This window comes from Oryctolagus cuniculus, chromosome 5 (assembly GCF_964237555.1).
Source record: "Oryctolagus cuniculus chromosome 5, mOryCun1.1, whole genome shotgun sequence".
NCBI lineage: Eukaryota > Metazoa > Chordata > Mammalia > Lagomorpha > Leporidae > Oryctolagus > Oryctolagus cuniculus.
Window position 1 is genome coordinate 112,128,923 of NC_091436.1, and position 27,083 is coordinate 112,156,005.

Genomic DNA, 27,083 nt, shown 5'->3' on the forward strand with positions numbered 1-27,083 from the left:
GCCTTTCAAATAAGTAAATCTTTAATAAAATAAAATAAGCTCTCTAATCCTTACCTATTGTTTATCAATTACTAGAGAATTTTAAATAACTTTATTTTAGCATTTACTAATGTTATCTTTTGAAGTCAGGCACCTATTCATATCTTTTATATCTGTTCCCACACTATTAACTAAATATTTAAAGTCTGGGTATTTTTCTTTGCCCAGACTCAATTTTGTTTAATCTCTCACTTGAAACAACTTAAAGACCTTTTCTTATACACTGTACTTTAGCTAGAAATTTACTATCTTTTGTTAATAAAACTATATAAGCACTGAAAGATGTGGTTGTGACAAATAATAATTTACCTCATCTCACTCTTTTAAACCCCAGAAAGCTAACCAAAAATAACAGAGAAACAATTTCAACTTTTTAGGAGTATCTGGTGTTTAAAATAAACCTTCATTTTTTTTCTTGTAATTTACTGAAATAAATGGAATTTTTCAGAACCCATGCTGTTGAAATGGTGCCAATCCCCACCACTCCACCAGCAACCAGTCTCACAGGAAAAGTTTTCTAGTCCACCCAAAGTCAAAAGCAAGAGTGTCATTTCTAAGAAATAAGGCATTAAAAAGATTGAAACAGCTTGAAAAGATTTTAACAAGGCTTCAACCAAGCTGAAACCTTGTGGGACACACATGCAAGTCCACACACACTATACTTATATACCGTCACACAAGAAGGAGCCTTCTACCTTCTTCAGACACGGACCCTAAAAGATTTTGCACTGATGGAGGATTCACCGTCACTTGGGGATCAGTAATTTAGCTCACATGAATCCTTAACAACAGTAAGTACTACGTAGCAAACATCCCCGGGGCCTTCAATATTAAATTAGCCAAAGATATTTAAAAAGCAACCAAGCACAGTTTCCTATCTCTCCATAAGTATTTCATAATGACCACATCTTAGGCCGTGAATCTTGAACTTCAATCCTACTGAGGAATGACTGTCCACAGGCTTCACGATTTTGCCTGAGTCTCCTCCACTGTACCACATCACTCTATCCAGGTCCCCACCCCTCCAATCCATTCAGGAGAACAGCATCCAATGGAGGGTTTGTGCTGTCTCCTATTTTCCTCTGTGATTTTCTTGTTGTTTTTTTTTTTTTTTTTTTTCATTTTTTTCTAACTGCTGACTCTGGTTAATTTTACATATTTTTCAACCACAGCATACTGGCCTACAATAAAACTAATATACATGCCTATATGAAAAAAGATGGAAAATTAAAGCACAGAAGAAATATATTAAAACATGTTCCTAAACCTGGAATCTCTCAAATTAAAAAGGGGGAAGAGGGGACCATACACTACCAGAAAATGTCCAAGTTAGAGCACCAATGAAGATAAGAAAACAGGTTTTCTGAGAGGCTAGCAAGTCAACTTCCAAGGGAAAAAAAGGCAAAGGACATGGTGTTTTTACTGTGTTGCTAAGATATTACTGCACTCACCAACCTTATGTGTGATTATAAAAACCATCCATTTATGTTACAGGGAATTACTTGGGCTAACACTGGAAACAGTACTTGAATTGCAAGTGACAAGGTCCTTGTTAATCGTCATTTTCAAACATTCATGCTTTAACGTAAAGACTTTTACTTCACTGTTTAAAATTTCAGGCAAATGGGGCATTCCCAAAGATTCACCTGCAGAATACTACATCTTTCCAACCCTTCTTAGCTCTTAGTATCTGACATGCTTGCCAAATTATTTTGAAAGGTCATGATGTAAACAGAGTTCTACAGTATCTAGAAAAAAAACCTGTTCAGTGGGGGAGAATTTCGCAAAACAGAGTATAAATAGTATTACTGCCATGGAAATTATGACAGATTAGTTCTAATAAAGTTATTTTCAATCTTTGGGGGGAGGGGAGAATAGCAACAGTAATGTGGTCCCTAAATAAAATTCTAAAATTTTAGCAACCAGTATAGCCACTTTTACTAAAGTGTCAAGACATGAAAAAAAAATTTAACTTTAAACTAGATGAATCATAAACAGTCTGTCAAAATCATCTAAAACAAAATAAAGATCAAGTACAGAATTCAAAATCCCTAGTAAATTCTTCACCAGACATCTGACCTGATGCACACCAATCTCACTGAGCCTCACCATTTTCATCTTTTGGAAAGGGATAAGAGTAACTCTCTCCCACTAGGATCAGATGAGATTATACATGCTGCATATGTACTATGTCACAGATACTAAAAGATGCTTTAAACTTTCATTTATATAAAGGAATTATTCACAGGGAAGACTGGGTTCTGAATGAGATGACCCCTGAAGAATCCTTAAAGTTCTGTGATACATAATAATATTCAGATACTCCATAAAGTAAACTGCAACTACTTCAAAAACACTCTGCACAAAAATGACAATATAAATAAATCTTTAAGAAATACTTTTGAATTTAATGTCTTCTATTTCACTACATAAATAAATGCAAAAAATAGGGTACTATAAATTTAGACTGCTATGGTTGATGAAATGCTACAGATCAAATTACAATACAAAATACATTCTTAGAACTATTCTTAGAACTGGTACAAGAGCCAGTCTTGCTGATAATAAACCCTTGTAAATTAAGACTGGCATATTGGCATATTTCATCTTGCTCTGGTATCTTACATCTATTCTGGATAATTATTTTGAAGCTAGAATTCAAGGAGCACAGATTTTCATTTTGAGCAGATCAATTCTATCAGAGTATCAAATGTAAAGAGACAGCTCTTTAAAAAGAGAAAATGAAAATGTAAAAAGAAACAGAAAAATGAAAATCTTCAGGGGCAGGGGCTCTAACCCCAGTAGTCAAGCTTCTCCTTTAGCAATAATAAAGTCACTGTTCATGAGGAAGGTGGAAGTGAGCCAGAATAAAAGGAAGGGATGGCAGGATGCAAATAACTATCACTGAATAATCTAGCAAAAATGTAAAGCAAGGTCAAACTGTTGACAATGATCATTATACTAATACAAAAGAAAATTTTTCACATTCACAATAAAAACACAGATGTCAAAAACATTTAAATTCCCTAACATTTGCTTACAGCTTACATAATAATCCCTAATGAACGCTAAAATTGTAAAACAAAACATTTTCCCACCCTAGAGAGCTGTTGCCTCACTAAAACAAAACAATTTGATATATTAGTGGTGTTACTAAAACAGACAAACTTAACAACTGGGGTTGTATATCTGATTTCATGTTTTTTCTATGACTTAGATTCCGAAGCAATAAAAAACTAACCAACTGGAATCTCCATTTCATCTCTTTCTTCTGATTTACTACTGCTCATATCCACAGCTTTCTTAAAAGTCACAACAAATACAATGGCCTCTCCTCTGCAGGACTGATACTCCTGACCATTTACCCTTCGAACTCTGCCTTCTTTGATCATCTCAAATAGTAAACCATCTGAGTTCTCTTCCATCCTTCTAGAGCATGCCTTTTCAAATTTCTCCACCCCCTCATCTTTATCTGCCTGTAATTATCAACATCCTCCAACAGTCTGTCCTAACTCTCCTCTCTTCCCTCTTCCATGTTGCTATCTTAGCACTCTCATCCTATGTCAGTGTAGCTTTAACTGTCTCTTACTCCTCATCTCTTTTCTTTATGTTAGAATACCATTTCCAAATGAATGCCAGTTGAATATTTCCATGGCATCTCACAATAAATATATCCAAAACTTAACCACATTGTTTCATACACCAAAACATTCAAACAGACCTGTTACAACAATGGTTATTTTCCTTTTCTTCTCCAATTCATGCAAAATGCAATCCACTACCAAGTCTCCTTGGATTTTAGATCAATCCTCAACCATCCTCACTCTTATTGAGCTGCAGACACTGGATTAGGCCCAGTTGGAAACTACTCACTAAGTAAATTAAAAGTCGTATCTTCATTTGCTGCCTTATCACCCAACCAACCCAGGACCAGCTAAGGTTCCTAAATGAACACAAAACAAGCTGACCCTGGCTGATTAGCAGGAAAGAAGTTTATTAAAAGGCTACCAGGTATTTCACAGAATTTTTGGGAAAATGAAGAACTACATTCAAAGTTATGCTCCCAGGAAGAAACCATGTCACCAACCCTGCCAAAAAAAAAGGCAGTATTGTTTAGAAAACAGCCATCAGGGCAGTTCAGCACCCTTGAGAGCTAAAGACAACCACACTTATAGCTGGAAATCAACCTTGTAACCACTGGGAAGACACTGCTGAAAAAAGTTTCTGATGACATACCCCATCTCCACCACGACTTTGCTCAGGGCAAATTCTGTTTCCTCTATTCTAAGTCTATGTTTATGATATGGTTACAAAAGATAACAAGAATTTGGATTCTACCTTCTATACTGGTGAGAGCAATATCTACATCAGCAAAATTCAACTTACATTAGGGAATTTTCTCCAAATATAAAAGATTATTCAAAAGTAAAGCATTAAATATGAACATAACTACTACTGCTACTACCACAAAGTACCTCTCCTTTCTACTTCTGCTTCCAAGATGGCTCCATCCAAATCCTGAGGCTGGAGAGTGTATGTCACTAGATCCCACACACCAAAACAAACCCTCTTGGACATCAAAACCAACCTAGAGTAAGCATGAGTTCAACACAGCCTTTAAACATGAGAATTTGGATGGCAACTCCCCTTACTCTCCCCACCTCATTTCTTCCTCATCAAAGTCCATCAATATCTCAGAACACATCTCTCACCCTCATCTCTTTACTTCTATTCCCACTGTTACTGTTTCAGTTTAGGTTCTCACATCTTTATATAATCCACAAAAATGTTCTAACAGATTCTCCTATGCTAAAATCCCCCTTTGCACCACCACTACCTTCACACATACGTACAAAAATCATGTAAAGTATGGAGCAGGCATTTGGCATAATATTAATACACTGTTTCAGGATACTCACATGCCTTTAACCTAAAGCGCCTCAATGTTGCTCCCTCAAGTCACGTCTTCACCACTGAGCCAAACACTTGCCACTCCCTCCAACAGTTTTTAAATGCTTATTTTATAATACAATTTCCTCAGATCTGCCCTGTAGCAACTTTCAGGCTGTGAATACTCACATATTTGCAATGAGGGTAAAATCCTGTTAAAATAATGATTTACAATCCTTGTGTTCTAACAGATTAGCAAGAATCTAGACAGCTGCACACATACTTGTCAAAAGAAGGGAAACAGGTAATCCCTTTTCTTTCTTCAACCAGTAAGAAGTGATTGAAAAAATGAACTTTACCTTTGTTCTAAAGATTAATCACTGTTGCTTCAACAGTGTTTAACAAATTAGAGGTGACTTCCTTCTCTGAACTGGCATAACTCTTGGCTATTGCTGTATGCTTTTATTATGCCATACTAATTACAATCTGTTTATTTGTTCCTATTAACTAGAATAGTACATAAGCTACCCTATCAAGAACCCCATCTTAAACTGATTTTGTAGAAAGCAGTATGTGGGCCGGCCCCATGGCTCACTAGGCTAATCTTCCGCCTGCAGCGCCGGCACACCAGGTTCTAGTCCCAGTTGGGGCGCTGGATTCTGTCCTGGTTGCTCCTCTTCCAGTCCAGCTCTCTGCTGTGGCCCGGGAAGGCAGTGGAGGATGGCCCAGGTCCTTGGGCCCTGCACCCACATGGGAGACCAAGAGGAAGCACCTGGCTCCTGGCTTCGGATCGGAGCAGCACACTGGCCGTAGTGGCCACTTGGGGGGTGAACCAACGGAAAAAGGAAGACCTTTCTCTTTCTCTTTCTCTCTCTCTCTCTCTCTCTCTCGCTAACTCTGCCTGTCAAAAAAATAAATAAATAAATAATAAAAAAAGAGAGCAGTATGTGTAGAAAGTACTTTAGAAGCATTCATACATTCCACAAATACCAAGTTAGATACTATGGTAGCAGCATGAATTAACAAATACATAACAGTCCCGGATATATTCCCCATTTAACCAAACGCTTATAAATCCACATCAAGTATTCTACATATACCAATGTTATCCACAGCAAGTACATTTGACCTTACATTTTGTTATTTTCTAAGTGTTTCCTATTACTTTTTATGTCTAGCACTTAGCCTTCATTAGACTATATATTAAGTGTATCTGTATTCTTCAAAGTTCTGGAAACAATATTGAGTATGTAACTTCTCAACAAACACTACATACATGGATACCAAGCTATATAAAGAAGAGTCCAAAGTACTATATCTACTTGGTGATTAACAAGAATTAAATACTTGGAAGATACACTGTACGTGTATACTTCTTTAAAGATTTCCTGTTTTGCATATTAATTCATATATCCTCCATCAGTAACAATTTTTATTTCACTAGCACAGCACAGTCTCTAAGTCTTAGATTTCAGAAACTAGTACAGCTGCTCCTTTCTGTGTAAATGATTCATTTCCTTTTCACATTTACTGGCACAAAATTTGGGGTCAAATATGAAGCCAAATCACAGCATCCATGCTGACACCTGGAGTTATGATTTGTGCATCAGTTCTAATTTTCTGTTTCTTTTTCTATTACAGTGTGTTTTACTGTAAGTTGCCTCAGATGCTTTATGGAAGTAAACAAGATTATAAATCAATTTGCCTACCAAAGAAAATATAAATACTAAGTTTCCAGAAAGCTGACATTTTCTTATATCTACCCAAAATATTCAATCCTCTCCATATTTTTTCTCCCCTAGGTTTTTGTCCATGGTCCATGTTCTTAAATTGTATTGCCTGTCAATTTACAGTAAAAATCAAATTTTCTACCTTCCCTTCACACAGTTTGAATTTCACTGCTATTTTCTTTCACTTCTTTCAAATTACAGCTTTTGAGAGGATCAATATCATAGTTGCAAGGCTCAACATGGTCTCTTTCTCCATGCTCTCAACAGCTATTTTTATAACAGGTACCTATTCCCCAAAAACTTTCATCAGTGATATATGGCATAACAAGCCAACTTGTAAGTATTAAGGACCTTTCATTAAGTTCATGAAGTACTGGTATATCTGAAGAAATCAGAATGTTAAGATTCATGGCTCTTATGATCTAAATCAATCTATCCATTTCCCAGTAAAGTAATGAGAACATTTAATACAAGCTAAAATTCCTTTTCCTTTCCTTACAGAAAATAAATTCTGTAGCCTTATTTCTTTTAATATTCATTTCTGTTTCTTTTACCTTGGGAATTTATTTCCTTATACATTTATGTTCCTTTAATTACTACTTCTGTTGCATCAGTCTTCTGACTAGCCTAAAAGTCTTCAAGAAATTTTTTTGGAATCTCAAATAATTAAAGATGGAAATTATAAACACTAGGATTGGGGCTGGCATTACAGCACAGTGGGTTAAGCTGCTGCCTGCAAAGCCATCATCCACATGAGTGCCAGCTCAAGTCCAGGCTGTTCCACTTCTGATCCAGCTCCCTACTAATGTGTCTGGGAAAGCAGCAGCAGATGTCTGAGTGCTTGGGCCCCTGCTACCCAAATGGGAGACCCTGAGGGAGCTCCAGACTACTAGCTTTGGCCTGGCCCAGATCAAAACTTTAGCACAGATGCAAGATACAAAGTGTTTATTACGGCCAGCACCGCGGCTCACTAGGCTAATCCACCACCTTGCGGCGCCGGCACACCGGGTTCTAGTCCCGGTCGGGGCGCCAGATTCTGTCCCAGTTGCCCCTCTTCCAGGCCAGCTCTCTGCTGTGGCCAGGGAGTGCAGTGGAGGATGGCCCAAGTACTTGGGCCCTGCACCCCATGGGAGACCAGGATAAGTACCTGGCTCCTGCCATCGGATCAGCACGGTGAGCCAGCTGCAGCGCGCTGGCCACGGCAGCCACTGGAGGGTGAACCAATGGCAAAGGAAGACCTTTCTCTCTGTCTCTCTCTCTCACTGTCCACTCTGCCTGTCAAAAAAAAAAAAAAAAAAAAAAGTTTATTATTAGGTGCCCAGGATCCAGTCAGTTCCCTCCTCCTCTCTCTCCTCTCTCTCTCATTATTTATTTACTTGAAAGGCAGAGTTACAGGAAGAGATCTCTCATTTGCTGGTTCACCTCCCAAATGGCTGCAACCACCAGGGCTGGGCCAGGTTGAAGCCAGGAGTCAGCTTCTTCTGGGTCTCCCATGTGGGTACTGGAGCCCAAGTACTTGGGTCATCCTCTGCTGGTTTAAAAGGAACAATAAAAGGAAGCTGGATCAGAAGAGGAGCAGCCGGCACACCGGGTTCTAGTCCGGGTTGGGGCGCCAGTTCTGTCCCTGTTGCTCCTCTTCCAGTCCAGCTCTCTGCTGTGGCCCGGGAGTGCAGTGGAGGATGGCCCAAGTGCTTGGGCCCTGCACCCACATGGGAGACCAGGAGGAAGCACCTGGCTCCTGGCTTCAGATTGGCACAGCGCGCTGGCCATAGCAGCCATTGGGGGGTAAACCAACGGAAGGAAAACTTTTCTCTCTGTCTCTCTAACTCTGCCTGTCCAAAAAAAAAAAAAAAAAAGAGGAGGAGCAGCCAGGACTCGAACCAGTGCCCATATGGGATGCCAGTATGGCAGGCAGTGGCTTTATCACTAAGCCACAGCAATGGCCCCCAGTCTACCTCTGACCCAGCTTCCCGCTAATATATTCAAAGTGGCAAATGATAATCCAAGTGCTGGGTTCTTGCCACCCATGTGAAAGGCTGGGATGGAGTTCTAGGTCCTGGTTCCTACCTGTCCCACCACAGCTGTTGTGAAAAGTTAGGGTATGAAACAGTAGATGGAGGGTCAATGTGTGTCTCTCTTTTCTCTCTCTCTCTCGTTCGCTCGTCTGCCTTTCAAAGAAATAAATATATAACATTTTTAAAAATAAAAGTCACTCTAAAAATCAATTTTTTGCACTAGGAACAAAAAACCCAACAATGAAAAAATTTTTAATTTTAATCCCTTTAAACATCAAAAAACAAAATATTTAAAAATAACTTATTTTCATTATGCTACTCTATTAACATAATCACTTTTTACCCAAATCAAATTTCTGTTATTTACAAATTTCTCCCCACCTCCAACTCACTTTCGTGGCTCTTCATGCCTTGCCCTCTGTTATTACTGAGACAAACTTTTTTTTTAAGATTTATTTATTTGAAAGTCAGTGTTAAACAGAGAGAGGAGAGGCAAAGAGAGAGAGAGGTCTTCCAGCCACCGGTTCACTCCCGACATGGCTGGAATGGCCAGAAGCAAGGAGCAAGGAGCTTCTTCCAGGTCTCCCATGTGAGTGCAGGGGCCCAAGGACTTGGGCCATCTTCTACTGTTTTCCCAGGCCATAGCAGAGAGCTGGATGGGAAGTGAAGCAGCTGGGACTCGAAACAGTACCCATATGGGATACCGGGACTCAACCAAGCACCCATATGGGATGCTGGCACTGCAGACAGCGGCTTTACCCACTACACCATAGCGCCAGCCCCAAGACAAATCTTTAAAAAGAAGATAAAGAACATGAGAAGATACACACAGCTTACCAATGTTGCTGAAGAGTTAACAGGGACCAATGAGAAGTACCTTTCCAAGGACTATGTTAGACTCGCATTAGGGGAAAGAACATTAAATTTTATTATATATTAATATTTTGTAAGAAGATAGGTTCATGTAAGTCTCATTCACAGACACTACAAAGTCCTTCCTCAGAAATAACAAGGAATTAATGGGCTTCAGTCTGAGCAAACTCAGAACGTTTCATGTCATAACTGAGACAGTGTTTTTCCACCTTTCCCTGCTACCTTCCACAGCCATACTTGGTTCCCGAGACATGACAACTAGTAGTATCAAGGAAAACCCACACCCAGGAGTATCTCAAACTGGGACTACTTTCATCGCAACAGTCAAGGGAGTAATCAATCTGGATCTAGTAACTCAAGTAATAAGATCAACCTGATCTTTTCAAAAACACTAAACAAAAAAGAAAGGTAAAAGAAAGTCTGGCTACCATTTAATACTGAGCTGCTGATGTACATGAGGCTCATGTAAATTCAATAAATCCTGGATTTTAGTTTCTCTTTCAATTCAGATTCTCTCAAAAATGAATTCCAAGCTCCTTTTCAATACCCTTTCCTTTCCTCTCAGCTTGCTGAGGGTCTCCAGACCATTTAGCTAAACCCAAGGTATGTTCTATTAATTTATCAGCAATACTATCCCCTGCCCCTCAATACAAGAGGCCCTCAAACAGTTCATGGGAAAACGAAAGGAATACATGGCTGGATACAAACAACAATTTTTAAAGATTTATTTATTTGAAAGAGTTACAGTGAGAGAGGAAGAGACAGAGAAGTGACATCTTCCATTTGCTGATTCATTCCCCAAATGGCCGCAATGACCAAGGCTGAGCCAGGCTGAAGTCAGGAACCAGGAGCTTCATCCAGGTCTCCTACATGGGTGCAGGGACTCAAGCACTTGGGCCATTCAACACTGCTTTCCCAGGTCATTAGCAGGGAGCTGGATTGGTAGTGGAGCAACCAGGACCCAATTCAGTGCTCTTAAGGGATGCCAGCGCTGCAGACAGCAGTTTAACCCACTGCATCACAGCACTGGCCCCAAATGCAGAAAAATGTTTAAATCTACGAATAGTTTTTTCATAATACATACTTCCCATATACTCTCTGAAGTGCCCTCATACCATCCACTATGGAGTACAGCTCATGCCCACCAGGTACACATATGAAAATTCTCTTCCAATCCATCTGCATTAAGTGCATTTCCTCTTACCTAAATTCAGCAGAGCTAATCAATCTGGTGGCAAACACGCAGGTTGGCTAACTCTCAACCTCCCTACTGTTTGCCTGTCATCACCAAAAGTAGCTAACAAAACAAAATTTTTGATCTCCCTAAGAAATCTATGAGATACAGTTCCATCTCAGGAGACAGAAACAAGATCTTGCTGATAAAGAGGTAAAGGTTGGGGAAATCTGAGAGAAACACTGCTCCCCTGAAAAAAAAGGAGAGATCACTGCTCTTCCTAACATGGACATGATAACTAAAGCTAATCAGTTAGATATCTACTGCAACTGAGGGGCAACAATCATGAGGGGAAACCGAAATGGATTTGAGACATTAAATCCAAAAGGATTTAAGGTCCTGTCACCGTGAGCCACTAGCTGTGAGAAAACATCTCAGGCTGAGTGAGAACAACCACCCGACTTGTTTAAGCCACTGTAAATGACTTGTTCAAGATACTTGTAACCAGTAAAGGTTGCTGGTCCTAAAAGATGAAGAAAAAGGAATTGCATTGTGCCTACCTCCCACAGAAAGAAAGCTATCATCAAAGGCTGCAAAGGAACTATGGACTCAGGGACATTAGCCCAGAATTCTGGCCCGGCAACTAACAACTTCAATGTGGAATAAATTATTTAACCTTTCAAAGTTTCCTCAACTGCAAAAAGCACACAAATAACCACCTCATAAGCCTGCCAGGGGCCAGCACTGTGGCGTAGCGGGTAAAGCCGCAGCCTGCCGTTCCGGCATCCCATATGGGTGCCGCTTCGAGTCCCCACTGCTCCACTTCCCATCTAGCTCCCTACTATGGCCTGGGAAAGCAGTAGAAGATGGCCCATGTCCTTGGGCCCCCGAACCCGAGCGGGACACCTGGAAGAAGCTCCTGGCTCCTGGCTTCATATCGGTGCAGCTCCAGTCATTGTGGCCATCTGGGGAGTGAACCAGCGGATGGAAGACCTCTCTCTCTCTCTCTCTCTCTCTCTCCTTCTCTCTGTGTGTAACTCTGACTTTCAAATAAATATATAAATCTTTTAAAAAAATAAAAGAGTGCCAATAAGATTAAATCAGAAGTACAAATAACAATTTAACAAGTCTGGCACATAATACATGCTTATTAGAAACTGAAAAACTTGCCTTCATCACCACTACCACCACCATCATTCAGCAGGTCAATTCCTCAGCCAAAGGGAAAAAAAAAAAACCCACATGAAACTGAAGGAGAAAACAGCTTCAAATTTTCTCTACCTCCCCCAGTGTGCATGTGTGTATGTGTGTGCATCTATGAGGGTGTGTACACTGCCATGGTCCTTACCCACAGAACAGAAACATTTGCTGAAGGACAAATAAATGCCTTAGCCAGAGCATTACAAAATAACGGTGGAAAAAAAAAAACATTGATGCCATCAAGGTAAAGAAATAATTTCTGACTTTCAGTGTATGACTTTAATTTTTTGTCATTTTCAAGAAGAACATATGGCTTCCTTCTTAATATCTTAAGCAAAATTCAAAAGCAATCCAATGGAGTAAAGAAAATGTACTTATGAAGCATTAAGCTACTTGAAAGAAAAGACAATAAATGCAAATGATTATTCTCTTTCTTTGGAATTATAGCTGCATGCCCTAATCCAAAAACTATCTTAGTTTTTCCTCAATGATTGAATATTATTCTACTTCGATTATTTTAACCTCTAACAATCGAAGTGAAACTGTGCAATTTTTAACAGGACAGTTACAGAGGATAACATTCTGGCCACCAAGCTTGCTTGCAATTCTTCTGTTTCAAATTTATGAGCAAATAAGCTGTCCTCTGTACTTCTCCGGGTTCAGTTCCCTATTTTCTATATCATTACTCCACTCACACCACAATCTTGTAAGCTCATTGACATGGCTCACCTGTTTTGCAACTCAACAAATACAATCTTCTATATGAACAAAATCATGCTCCTTTAAAATTCTGAGAGAAGGGGCTTGCGCTGTGGCGCAGTAGGTTAAAGCCCTGGTCTGCAGCGCCGGCATCCCATGTGGGTGCCAGTTCAAGTCCCAGCTGCTCCACTTCCGATCCAGCTTTCTGCTATGGCCTGGGAAAGCAGTGGAAGATGGCCCCCATCCTTGGGCCCCTGCATCTGTATGGGAGACCCGGAAGGAGCACCTGGCTTTGGATAGGTACAGCTCCAGCCCTTGTGGCCATCTGGGAAGTGAACCAGCAGATGGAAGACCTTTCTCTCTCTCTCTCGCTCTCTCTCTGCCTCTCCTCCTCTTGCTGTGTAACTCTTTCAAGCAAATAAATCTTAAAAAAAAAAAAAAAAATTAAGAGAAATTAACCTGTGCATTTAATTCTCAATTGTGTCATTCCTTGAATACTTTCAGTATCAACTAGAATTAATTTTGTTTGTTTTGAACTTATACATTATACATTATTCTCCTAGAACATTTCAGGAAATGCTTTCTACATCACTCTAATTTTACTATCTACCATGCCTACTTAAGTTCACAGGGTTCTCTCTGGCAACTGGATAAAGACGTAAAACTTTAATAAGATTTTTATTTCTAAGACCTAAGATTCTAAATCCATGTAAATCAGATGGATTCTATACTCCTTAAGAAATTCACAAATGTGTAGGTACAATTAAATAGACAAGTGGTAAAGCTGAAAGTACAGTATTAGAAACTGTATATGGGCGATACTCACCTGACTGGAGTGGACAAGAAGATAAATGACAAGAAGATAAATGACCAGTCAAGGATATGAATAAGGCAGAAACAAGGAAGGAATTTTAATCACAATAATAATAATAATAATGTCTTATTCTCCACTCTCTAACTCCCAAAAAGACACACTCAAAGAACAGCTTATAACAAACCAAGAGTCTCGTAAAACCCAACTCAGAGGTGACATCTTATTCAAAGCTCTCTGTGGAAGCCCCAGACTTGGCTCATCACTCTTTTTCTGTGCTTCCTCTTTCCCTGGGTACACACAGCTCCTTTACTGACCACACAGATGATGGCTGTTTACATCTCACCCCCTCTATTGCCCCATCTGAACTGTGAGCACCCTGTCTTCTCAGTGGTTTTGCCCGGCACACACTAAATACTCAATGAACTGAACAAAATCCGAATTGAACTCGAATAAAAACCTTTTTGTAAACATTATACAATTATGACAAAAACAAATGACAGTTATAAAAGAAAGCCAAATGGATCACTTTCAGACACTTCTTTTTAGCATTTATTCTTCATATGGTGCATGGCCATTAAGCATCAAAGGTAAAAAAAAAAACCAACTTAGGATGATTTAATATAGGATGAAGCGAACCATTTTGTAAGGTAGTTTAATTAATACTTTACTTTGATTTAAATTCTGTGTCATGTGTCTTAGTATTTTGTTGTTGTTGTTTTTTGTTTTTTGTTTTTGTTTTTTTTTTTGTTTTTTTTTTTTTTATTTCTTGACAGGCAGAGTGGACAGTGAGAGAGAGAAAGAGAGAGAAAGGTCTTCCTTTTTCCGTTGGTTCACCCCTCAATGGCTGCTGTGGCCGGTGCACCGCGCTGATCTGAAGCCAGGAGCCAGGTGCTTCTCCAGGTCTCCCATGCGGGTGCAGGGCCCAGGGACTTGGGCCATCCTCCACTGCACTCCCGGGCCACAGCAGAGAGCTGGCCTGGAAGAGGAGCAACCGGGAAAGAATCCGGCGCCCCGACCGGGACTAGAACCTGGGGTGCCGGCGCCGTAGGCGGAGGATTAGCCTATTGAGCCACGGCGCCAGCCTAGTGTTTGTTCTTGCTCTCCCTTTCTCTCAATAGTAAACCACAAAACTTTTAAGAAAACTGAAACTCAAAGGCATATACATCCATAATCATTACTTTTCAATGTCCAGTCACTGTTAAAAATTATACTCTCAACACTTAATCAATCCTGTAACATTTTTCGTATTCCTTGCTCCCCTGTGTAAAATTTTTAAATTGAAAAACTAACAGGTGATATATCTTTCTTTGTAGTGACTGAATAAATTTTTGCTGTATAACAGTAGAACTGCCAAAGAATTGAATTTACAAGACCTCCCCCAACCAAAAAAACTATTTCACTATTCAGCTGTTTCCTAGCAACTGAATCTACTGATAGTTTCTCATCATAAGTAGGCAATAGGGATAAAAACCTGCGTTTCAATACACTAAGGTGTCAACAGAAGCAATGCAGCTCCTCGGTGAAAAAAAAATTATAAATAATGTGTAAAACTAGTATTTTCAAGTCAAGCTAGGCTGAGTCTTTAGATTGGCCCATTATAATTCTTAAAATGATCTGGAAAACATGAATGTTCACAATGGATTATCACGGGACCCTATTTTTTCTGTGAAGGAGGGAGGGAAAAAAACACAAAGGTAACCAGAAAAGAAGTAACCTAAGAATTAGGTTGGGAGGTTCAACCATTAACACTGAAGCTGCTACTCTCAAGGCAGATAGAATTTATACTTAGTTTATGCTGCATCCTAAGTTCTGAAGCAAAATATAAAATTCACACCTTACATACTCCGGAGAAAAACTGTCAAGGGAGTAACAATCTTAACTACTGCAGCCAACTTCCATGGTTCTTCAGAAGTATCCTGAGGATATAACATTTGCAAATGAGATTTCAGAAATATTCTGCATGAACAGCACTTCACACATATTCTCTTTCCTTTTATAAACAGTACACTGAAGTGCAACCCCATTTAACTTTAATTTTCTCAACAAATCAGGAGAATGCAAACATGCAGGTCTTACAAGGCAATCATCAGATGGGAAGCACTACTCATCCTCAGGCACTGTGCAAGGAAAAGGGTACAATTAAGTTGACTATAGTACAATCTCTAACCTGGAGCTACTGAAGAATTTAAAATATGCAATGGAAATACCTGCTGAAAGTGAACCAAAAAAGGCAACAGAGACGCAGAGATATTTGTTTGGACTTGGGAAGACAACAAACTAATAATAAAAAGAGTACTGAACTATGGGAGTTTTGGGAAAGGCAGTGAGGGGTCCTTCACTAACTAGTTATCTGAGTTTTGGTAAACCACTCAACCCTTCTGAGGTTAAACTTATATAGGCAAATTAGAAAGGCCTGATCAGTAAGTTTTACAGAGCTCATCTTACAAAAGAAAGCATCTTGCTAAGCAAAGCCTTGGGGAAGTAATTGGAACGTAAGGGTGGGGACCTCAGGAACAGGGATTAGTACTCTTACAAAAATACATGACAGTTTGCTTCCTTTTTATTTTTTATAAGATTGTATTTTATTTATTTGAAAGTCAGAATTACAAAGAGGAAGAGACAGAGTGAAGAAGAGATCTTCCATCCGCTGGTTTACTCCCCAAGTGGTCCTAACAGCCAGGCCAAAGCCAAGAGCCAGGAGCTTCATCCAGGTCTGCCACAGGCGTGGCAGGGGCCCAACTATGTCAACCATCTTCTGCTGCTTTTCCCAGGCCATTCGCAGGGAGCTCGATAGAAAGTGGAGCAGCCGGGACATGCATTGGCTCTCATATGGGATGCAAGCATTGCAGGCAGAGGCTTCACCTGCCAGCCCCAGTTTGCTTCCTTTTGTTATGTTTTCAAGCATGTGAGGATGAAATGTGAAGACAGCCATTTGCAAATGAGAAAACAAGCCCTCAACAGACACCACATCTGCCAGCATTTTGATCTTAACCTTCCCAGCGTTTAGAACAGCAGAAATAAATTTTCATTGTTAATGTCACCAAGTCTATGGTAATTTGTTACAGCAGCCCAAACCAAGATATTATCTATAAACCTAGAGTTTGCATTCTGGTTATCAAGGAAAAGATGGCACATAAATGATTCATATCATACAATCTAAATCCCGTTTGATCTAAAAAAATCTATCCACATGCTAACACTTGCTGACAACAAGAAAAAAAAAAAAAAACACACGTTGAGATGAGGGAGTCATTAAATCCTTGCCATCAATAGCCTCCATTATCACAAAATACAGATCTACACAAAGAACTGTAGCGAGAAATAAAGGGGGGAATCAAAACTGCTTAAAATATTATTTTTCAATAAACAAGTCCCTTCAAATAAACACCTGATACATAGAGCACTTTAGAATTCTCAAAGCACTTTTCCAAGTTCCAAATCAAATTTACCAGGATGGGGCCAGCGATGTGGCGCAGTAGGTTAATCCTCTGCCTGTGGTGCCAGCGTCCCATATGGGCACTGGTTCTACTCCCAGCTGCTCCTCTTCCAATCCAGCTCTCTGCTGTGGCCTGGGAAAGCAGTAGATGGCCCAAGTCCTTGGGCCCCTGCACCCACATGGGAGACCGGGAAGAAGCACCCAGCTCCTGGCTTCGGATCGGTGCAGATCCAGCCATTGCAGCCAACTGGGGAGTGAACCAACAGACAGAAGACCTTTCTCTCTGTCTCTCCCTCTCATGGCTTACCAACCCAGTATCTCACAAACAGAACAAGAATCAAGTCCATTTTAGCATCTTCACTCAACAAACATATGTCCAAACATTAAGAGCACATGCTTCTGGCGCTGTGGCATAGCAGGTAACGTCGCCGCCTGCAGTGCCGGCATTGCATATGGGTGCTGGTTCGAGTCCCACCTGCTCCACTTCCCATCCAGCTCTCTGCTATGGCCTGGGAAAGCAGTGGAAGATGGCCCCAGTCCTTGGGCCCCTGCACCCACATGGGAAACCCAGAAGAAGCTTCTGGCTCTGAATCAACTCAGCTCCGGCCACAATGCCCATTTGGGGAGTGAAACAGCAGATGGAAGACCTCTTTCTCTCTCTGCCTCTCTATCACTCTGCCTTTCAAATAAATAAATATTTAAAAAAGAGAGAGATTATGCTTATTTCCTAATATTCTCCTCTAAACTGCATATTTTATGTTAGTTTCAAGGCTTTCAACTTCAATGTTTTGTTTCCTACAAACCAGTACCATGGAAGAATAATTGAACAAATAGTGTCTGACTGGAATGGTAGAAGTGAAGGTGTGTTATCCACTACTTGCAAATTGATTTATTAGCTGCAGCAGACTGATTCACAGCAATTTTCTTAAAAACAACTTTTAATAATCCAGAAGCAATCTTAGAAAAGCATACTAATCAACTAAAACCCAAGGAATCAACTAGACACAAGTGAAACAAAGAAACTCCTATATGATTTCAAAGCAACCATTCAAGGAAATTTATTACATTTAATCAAAGTTTAAGGAAATAAAGGAACAGTGCATTTAAAAATCGAATAAAAGATTTACTAGGATTACAAGCCCTCCAGAAATCACTTATCACTTTAAAAAAAATGTATTAATTTATTTTGAAAGAGCTAGAGAGAGCAAGAGAAGAGAGCTCCTCCATCAGCAGGGTCACTCCCGAAACAGCCCCAAGAGCCAGGGTTGGGCCAGACTGAACCCAGGAGCTTTATCTGGGGCTCCCATGTAGGGGCACGGGCCCAAACACTTGGGCCTTCTGCTGCTTTCCTATGTGCATTAACAGGGAGCTGGACTGCAAGAGGAGCAGCTAGAACTCAAACCAGCGGCCATATGGGATACCTACGTCCCAGGAATGACTTTGCCCACTATGCCACAATGCCAGCCAGCGGAACACTTCTTGATCAAGGGCCTGCAAACTACATTTTTCCAAAACAACAAATTTTTGGTTAGCCACTGATCCAACTAAAATTTTACAAATGTAAAAGGAAGTACTCCTTTAAAAAAGTAAATCCTTAACTTTCCCTGTGATTCCAAGACACAACTGCTTATTTGCCTTTCAATTATTTCCTTGAAATTTTTGAAGTCTTTCAGTCTAAATGATCTCTATCTCTCACCGCCAAAACACAAACAGATTAAAGGCTTAAATATAAAACTCCATATGGTAAAACTACTAAAAGAAAATACAGGGGGTAATGTTCCATGGCATTGGTCTGGGCAAGGATTTGCGGGGGGGGGGGGGGGGGGGGGGGGGCATAAAAGCCACAAAAGCACAAGCAACAAAAGCAAAAATACACAGGATTACATCAAAAGCAAATGGAATTCTATCAAACTAAAAAGCTTCTGCACAACAATGCAGAGAAAATATTTACAAAGTAGGCATCTGGCAAGAAGTTAATATCCAGAGTAATATAAGAAATTCAAACTACTCACTAGCAAATACAAAATAATTCAATTTTTAAATGGTCAAAGGACCTGAATAAACATTTCACAAATGGCCAACAAGTATATTGAAAAAATGTTCAACATTATTAACTGTCAGGGAAATGTATATCAAAATCACAATAAGGGGCCGGCATCCCATATGGGTGCTGATTTTAGTCCCAGTTGCTCTTACTTCCGATCCAGCTCTTTGTTAATGTGCCTAGGGAAGCAGCACAAGATGGCCCAAGGGCTTAGGCCTCTGCACCCAGGTGGGAGACCTGGAAAAAGCTCCTGGCTTCAGTATGGCCCAGCCCTTGTTGTTGTTGCCACCTGGGGAATAAACCAGCACACGGAATATTTCTCTGGCTCCTCTGTCTCACCCTCTCTCTCCATAACTCTGCCTTTCAAATAAATAAATTAAAAAAAAAATCACAGTGAGGTATCATCCCAATCAGAATGGCTATTATCAAAAAGATAATAAACAACAAATGCTGGTGTGGAAATGAAGAAAGTGGAACTCCTCTATACTATCGGTAGAAGGTACATTAATTAGTACATCCATTTATGGACAATAATATGAAGGTTCCTCAAAAAATTTAAAGTAGAAATACCATAAGATCCAGCAATCCTACCACTGGTTATAGATCCAAAGAAAAGGAAATATGTCCAAAAGATATCTGTACCCCCATGTTTACTGCAACAGTATTTACAATAGCCAAGATAAGCAATCAACCTAAGGATCCATTAGCAGATAAAGAAAATGTGGTATATATACACAATGGAATACTATTCTGCCATCAAGATTGATGAAATCCCGCCATTTGACAAAATATTACATTATGTTAAATAAGCAAAGCACAAAAAGACAAATAGTATAGGACTGCTCTCATATGTGGAACCTAAAGAAGCTGATATAATAGAAATAGGGGATGAAAAGTGGTTGCCAGAGGCAGAGGAGGTCAAGGTAAGGAGAGACTGGTGGACAGGTACAAAGTTACAGTATGGTAGGAAGAGCAGGTTTTGGTGTTCTGTTTGCATAGTAGAGTGACTATACATACCAGTATTGTATTAAGTATTTCAAAACAGCTAGTAGAGAGAAATTTGAACATTCTCATGACAAAGAAATGATAAATGTACATCCTGACTTGATTACTACACACATATATATGCGTAATAATCAAACATTGCATTATATCCTATAAACATGTAAGTATGCAATTAAAAATAAAACATAAAGTGTATAAAAAATGTTCTGAAAGTCTGTTTTTGTTTTTTTTTTACCGTTTAACCAGCACCCTCAGTGAGGAGTCCCACAAACAGAAAGCGAAAATAGTAACACCTTGTGAGAAAAGAGAGAAGTTTCCTTAAACAAATTCTGCTACAATTCAAGGACCTGTCCCATTTTCTAAAGGCAGAGTGAAGGTGTGTGTGAGAAGTCCTCTCTTCTCCACTGACATTCCATATTCTTCCTGAGTGCTTTCATAAAGTCTCACGGCTTCACATTCTCCTCCCGGAAGGTTGAAATATACTCCTAAACCTAACTTCATACCTTGCCGCGTCCATTTTGGATAACCAAATAAACACCTCCCACCTAACACGATCAAAACAGATGGTATTCTATGTACCTTTCTCACAGTTGTCCTTATTTTTTTAGAAAGGCACCCCCTTGGAGCCCCGCTGTAGAGAAGCAAGTCAACGCCCTGGCCTGAGGCGCCGGCATCCTGGCTGCTCCACTTCCAATCCAGCTCTCTGCTGTGGCCTGGATTCAAATCCTGTCTCTGTTCTGCTCAAAGATACTATTTCCCTCACAGTGATAATAGTACTCACCTCACAAGGTAACTTACAAAAAGATGACAGATGTGTATCGCTTCTTGGCTTTCTGGCTAAGGTCAAGTGTTATAGATTACATGTGTTAATTTATGTAAAGCATTTAGAATAGCACTTGGAAAATATATTTTTCACCAAGTTTAAGCTATTGCCACCATCATCATTATTATTCTAATTCTTTTTTCCTTACCTTCAGTCCACCATGTCAATAACACTTCAAAAAATAAAATAAAATGAAATGGAATTTATTGACCTCAATCATTATCACCACAGCCACTCTATGTCAAGCCACTATCTAGATTAATGTGATGAGGTCCCAAACCACCAGTCCTCTTGCTTCCATTCTTTCTTAACACTCCGAAGTGATTTCCAAGCAGCAGCCATAGTAAGGTGTTTATAGCAAAAATAAGGGCTGGTGTTCTGGTGCAGCAGGTAAAGCTACTGCAGCAGTGCCAGCATCCCATATGGGTGCCAGTTCGAGTCTCAGCTACTCCACTTCTCGTCCAGCTACCTGCTAATGCGCCTGGGAAAACAATGAAGAATGGCCCAAGTGCTGGGGCCCCTGCACCCATGTGGGAGACCCAGAAGAAGCTCCTGGCTCCAGTCTGGCCCAGCTCCAGCTGTTGGGGCCATTTGGGGAACGAACCAGCAGATAGAAGATTCAGATTCATCTCTCTCTCTTTCAAATAAATAAAATACCTCATTTAAAAAAGAACTTTTAAATAAGAACATACCATTACTTTATTGAAAACCATCCAATGGCTTTCTGCCACATTAAACTAAAAATTAAACTCTTTCCCTGGTTTACTCAATTGCTACCAAGTGCTATAATGAACCACTGCAGTCTCCTCTTGTGCCACTCTCCCCTAACTTTCTATGTTCCTTGCTACCATCAACTTGTTTATACTAAAAAAGGCTAAGGTTTCTTCCTTGGGGGTCTTTTCAGTAGTGACTTCTCCTCTATATTTGCTCAGCTGGCTTCTTCATGTTATATATAATATTGTCATGGTTTTATTTCCTTGGCAATTGTCTATCTCCCTCAAGAACAGAAGCTTTATAACAAGAAATTCCATCAATCTTGAGTATTGTATCCCTAGTACCCAAAACAATGTGAGGATGAACAAATAAAAAGTTATTAAAAAAAAATTAAATGAAAGAACTGGCTAAAGCTTCTAAACTACTATGTGAAACAAAGAAATACATCTTTCTTTCATTCCTTCTCCTAACTGGTTATCAATCCATTGTAGCATCGCTCTAAACTCATCATCTGCCTGCTTTTTAACTGTACCTTAATATAAGCCCCTTTTAATATTTTCTGAGTTTTAAGATCTAAATAACCTGATTATACAATCTTTTTTTTTTGGGGGGGGGGGGGGACAGGAAGAGTTAGAGAGAGAGAGAGAGAAATGAGATTATACAATCTTAGAAAAAGCATAGTTACTACACAAACAATCTTAAAAATAATGTCAGAAAACCTAAGATCCAGTCATGGATTCAGTAATTAGTAGCCAACATAACCTTGAATAAGTTAGTCTTCCTGGTCTGCACTTTCCTCATTTGAATAAAGCAGATGATAATAACTGTATTTCAGGGGCGTGTAGTGAGAATCAAATGCATGTATAAATGGTAAACAGGAACAAAAGACACCTCATATTATTATACATCATCTATCCATCCAGCTCTGTTCAACAGAATTTCACTGAGATCTGACCATATATGCCAGATGTTACAACAGATAGAAAAGTTGCCTTAAGACAGAGCCCTATCTCTCAAAGAGGAAGTTGGAGAGAAAAACACATAATGAGAATAGTTTGGTACTATGCAGAGTGCTGTGAGGGCACAAAGGAGACACACTTAGCATATTTTAGGAGAATTCCCAGGCTAAGTGGGGCTACAGCTAAGTCTTGATGAGTTAGAAGGAAGAAAAGTTTATATCAAAATAGAAGGTGATGGCAAATTTTTACCAGTACTAAACTATGTTCAAAAGGCACACTGATTATAAAAATCGCATGATTACAGGTTAAAAGCAAGTGAACTTTCAAGGATCATCTGGGGCAAGACTCTTCTATCAATTTACAACTGTGCCAGTGGCATTTATTTTATTCTCTGCCACTAATTAAAATACCTTTGAAAAATATACTTTTGGGTACTTTTTCTCATTCTAGAAGAACATTTTTACTTACAAAGCTGAAATTTTTCAAACTACATACTACAAAGTCAAAACCTTCCTCACTGGAGAGCACAGTAATAAGCGACCATGGAAATTACTTCCCCACAGCCCTACAACAAACTTCTTCCCTTTCTTCTTGCTACTTTCCACAGCTGTCAAGACACATTCCCAGGCAATATACTCCATGCATTCTTCTGCATGAAAAGGCAAAGAGGTTTCTGGGCCTCCTCAACACCAGCTTGGTTCTGACCTATCCAGGAGAAAGCCAAGCACTGACAGAGGCAACAAGTCTCTAGCCCTCTTCTATCAAACCTAAGGCACTGAGACCAGAACTCTTCACAACCCAACAGAAACCAGCATAAATTCATTTAAATTCAATCTTGAGCCACTAATCCAAACACAGATGATATCCTTTACACTACAATTCCATTCTTGAGGCATAAAATCAGCATCACACACACACACACACACACACACCAGCAATTGCCCATCAAAAACAAAATAGATAAATAAACTAGAGAGAAGGAAGAAAGAAGAGAGTTCTACCCAGTGGTTCACTTCCCAAATGGAAGCAATGCAAGAGCCAGGAACTCCATCTGGGTTTCCCACATGGGTAGCAGGGTCCAATTACTTGGGCCAGCATTCACTGCTTTCCCAGGCACTTTAGCAGAGAGCTGAATCAAAAGCAGAGCCACAGGGATTTGAACCAGCACTCCAGTATGTGATGCCACCATCACAGGCAGCAGCTTAACCAACTGAGCTGCAACACGGGCCCCGATATCTGATACTTCTCACCAAGAAAGGAAAGGGTGGTTTGCTGAAACAATCTATTGCAAACTTAGGAAGTCATACAATTTTTGCCTTTTCTCTCAAAATAGTTGGATTCTCCCAACTTCTACAGAGGAAGTAGAAAGCAACTATAATTTTTTTCAGAAATCTACCTCACATCCTTCTTTGTTTTTCATATCCTTCTTTCTACACTGGATTATTAGAGAGAGAAACTGAATAACATATATGCATAGAATAACTAGAATTATCTGAAAGAAAAATCTGCAGCAAATGTTAAAGGATGCTGTTTTCAGGGCAAATTTATAGGATAAGCAATTAAGATTTAAATTTTGCAATACACAAAATCAGAGGTAGCTCTGAAGCCTCGAAAGTAAATGAATTTCGGATTCATTTTCAGTTATGAATAAATTACTTAAGACACTGGAAAACTGGGCTTGAATAGAAATTACAAAGTGAAAATCTTCTTACATTTAACACACAGTAAATGTCCCACAGGCAGCAGACAACTGTTTACCTTGCTTCTCCTCAGTCTAACAACCACCCATTTCTATTGAGGATTCTGTGGTTTCAGAAACAGTGGACTCTCAGCTTCCATGGCCTCCAACTAAACAGGAGACTCACAACCTCAGCCTAGGCAATCTTTTTGATCAAAATCATTGGTTCAATGAAATACATATTATATGGATTGAACTGTGTCCCCAAAATGGTTCATAACTTTAAGAAAATTGGGGACACAATTCAAAAATGTTCATAACTTTTTTAAAGCCCTAACCACTAATGCCTCCAGATGTGACTTTATTTGGAAATAGTGTGGTTGTAGATATACTTAGTTAAAATGAGGTCACACTGGAGTAAGGAGTCCCCTAATTCAATATGACTGGTACCATTTCAAAAGGTAGAAACTTGAATACACAGGAAGAGTGCCATGTAATCTCCAAAGTTAAACCATGACAAGCCAAGGAACCAGCAGAAGCTAAGACAGACCTGAATAGAGCCTTCTCTTGCACTTTCAGAGGGAGGATGGCCATGCTGACACCTTGATTTCAAACTTCTGCCATCCACAACTGTTGAGACAATAAATTTCTGTTGTTCTGACATACCCAGTTCATGGTGCTTTGCTACGGCACCCCTAGAAAACTTACACAGCATAGGACTTAAGCCACTTTAAACACAGTATATCTGGAGACTAAGAATAGAAATTCAGGAACAAAGAAACTTCTTTAAATGGTATGCTGCACAGATGTAAAAGCTGACCCACTGGCAGCCAGTTTTGCCACTAAGAGAGCAGCCAGACTGTGGAGGTGTAAGGATAAAGATAACTGCAGAGAAGCAGCCAGAACACCATCAAGTTGTGTCTGAGGCTCACACTACACCTAGACTCTCGATTTTATGAGTCAGTAGATTCTATTTACTGGTTAAGGTAGCAGAGGTTGGTTTTCTGCTACTGGTAAGTGGAAAAGAAAAGCCTAATACAGACACTGAGTATCAGTGCTACCAGAAACAAAATGCCTCTAGAATATTGGTAGCTTTGGGATCCGCAAGGAGGGAAGGCCTACACTTCCGGGAATGGAGAATCCCTACCTGTACTTCCGGGGAAGACAATCAAGGGTCCTCATGGGTGCCTAAAGGTCAACCAATGAGGATCAGACCTGCCTCGACCTTTAACCCCCACGCCCTGAATCTATAAAAGGAGCACTCCCAATCTCTGACCTGCTACTTCCCCGGCCCCCGGCTCTGTTGGGACTGAGGAACCTCACCTGGGAGCAGAATCCTAATAAAAGCTTGTGAATTAATTGATTCGTCTACCTGGGAAGATTTCTTACGCGCCGGACACCTTGCAAATATGAGTTTCTACATCAGTTCCTTAAAAAATTCAAACTTCATTAGAATTCTTGATGGTTCCAGGGTGGGATAATTCAGCAATTCACTGACTTCAGCAAAGACTCAGATTGTTTCTGTCTTTCTACTTGTCTATCTTCAGTAAACGAGGTTATCTTCAAATTATCTGCCTTATCTAAAAATGGCTACAGCTGTTCCAGACACTGCATTCCCTTACAATATCTAGAGGGGTTTGGGGAGAAGAACTTGTTTCATCCCATGAGCCAACTCTTTTTACTAAGCCAGGAAAACTTTTGTCAGAAGCCTCCAAACACCTTCTCATACTTTACAGCCAGAATTACAATACAGGCTCAGACCAACAATTTTAAAAGAAGGAAACCACAATGATCAGCTCATCTATCTTCTGAATGTATGGTTTCATGTTTGGCTGTTATGGACTAAGGGCCACTACCAGCACTCAGCAGATGACAGCTAAGGATGTCTAATGTCTTACATGATAGTCATTTCACAAAAACAGTACTCTCCAAAATGTCAGAGACAAAATGGAGAGAAATATACAACCAAAAAGAGTAAAAGAAGGGAAATGGTCAACCAACAGAAAATACGAATGTCTTCCACAGATGTTCACAGTGATGAACGACACTATTCTTACCTATGAATACAGTACCAAGTAAGTCAAAGACAAGTAAAAACATAATATAAAAGGATCAACTGCAATGAGAATAAAGAAATAATATAGTTGAGAATGCAGGAAGGATATTAACAGTTATGGTAGGTATTTTCATAATTTGCCACATTTAATAAAAAGAGGTAATATTTTAATCTTTCCAAATGCCTATACAACTGCATTACACATATTTAGCTAATTTAGGTAATCAAGTCTGATGGAACAAGTATAAGGCTCAGCCATTCTCCTTCATTGCCCAAAAGAGATAAACTTTGGAATGTATTCCTTGCCCCTGAAATTCAATTGGGTCTCACACTCTATTGCCTTCATACCCCACCCTGCATTCTTTTCCAGGTTCCCAAGGTCTTACCCAGTTCCTGATATTCCCCTCCCCCTGTTGCCCCCTTCCCCCACCCCCAGCCCTAGCCCTCCTTAAAAAGGACCAGTCCCTGGGGGTCGGGGCCTTCTGCCACATGCTCCATCATGTACACATAGGCAGTTGGTCACCCACCTCTGTGGATTTATTTCTGAATAAATTCGGTCTGGCTGTAAATTCGTACACTTCCTCTTCTCTATTCTGCAACTCTTTTCCTAACATTTTTGGTGCCCCGTGTGAGGAGGCACCAATCTGCAACTCTTTTCCTAACAAAGTCAATAATAAATATCAATACTTGAAAATACTTTTTAACGTAAAATAAACGCTTCGCATATGCTCACACTATAATCATTATAGCTTAAAAAAGACTTATCCTATAACTCTGAAGTTCTCTTCTGTATTAAGTCCAAAAAATTATCAAAAACCTGGGCCCAGATAAGAAGACACCAACACTACAAAATGTGAATAGTTTTAAAACGTCACCACTTAAAGAGTCATGTTTTCAACTATCTAAAGAAAAAGTACCTATAATAACATTTGTT

General features: G+C 39.8%; 1 protein-coding gene across 4 annotated transcripts in view; it reads right to left on the bottom strand.

Moving 5' to 3' along the window:
* The window catches only part of PRIM2 (DNA primase subunit 2), a 365,751-nt gene that overhangs the window by 211,216 nt on the left and 127,452 nt on the right, over nucleotides 1-27,083 (bottom strand). Inside the window, exon 8 of one of the 4 annotated variants that reach the window (XR_007922941.2) lies at nucleotides 15,269-15,350. The exons of the other annotated variants lie outside the window; for them this stretch is intronic. The gene's annotated coding sequence lies outside the window, so the exon portion shown is untranslated. The remainder of the gene's footprint in view (nucleotides 1-15,268; nucleotides 15,351-27,083) is intronic. 4 annotated transcript variants of the gene reach the window in all.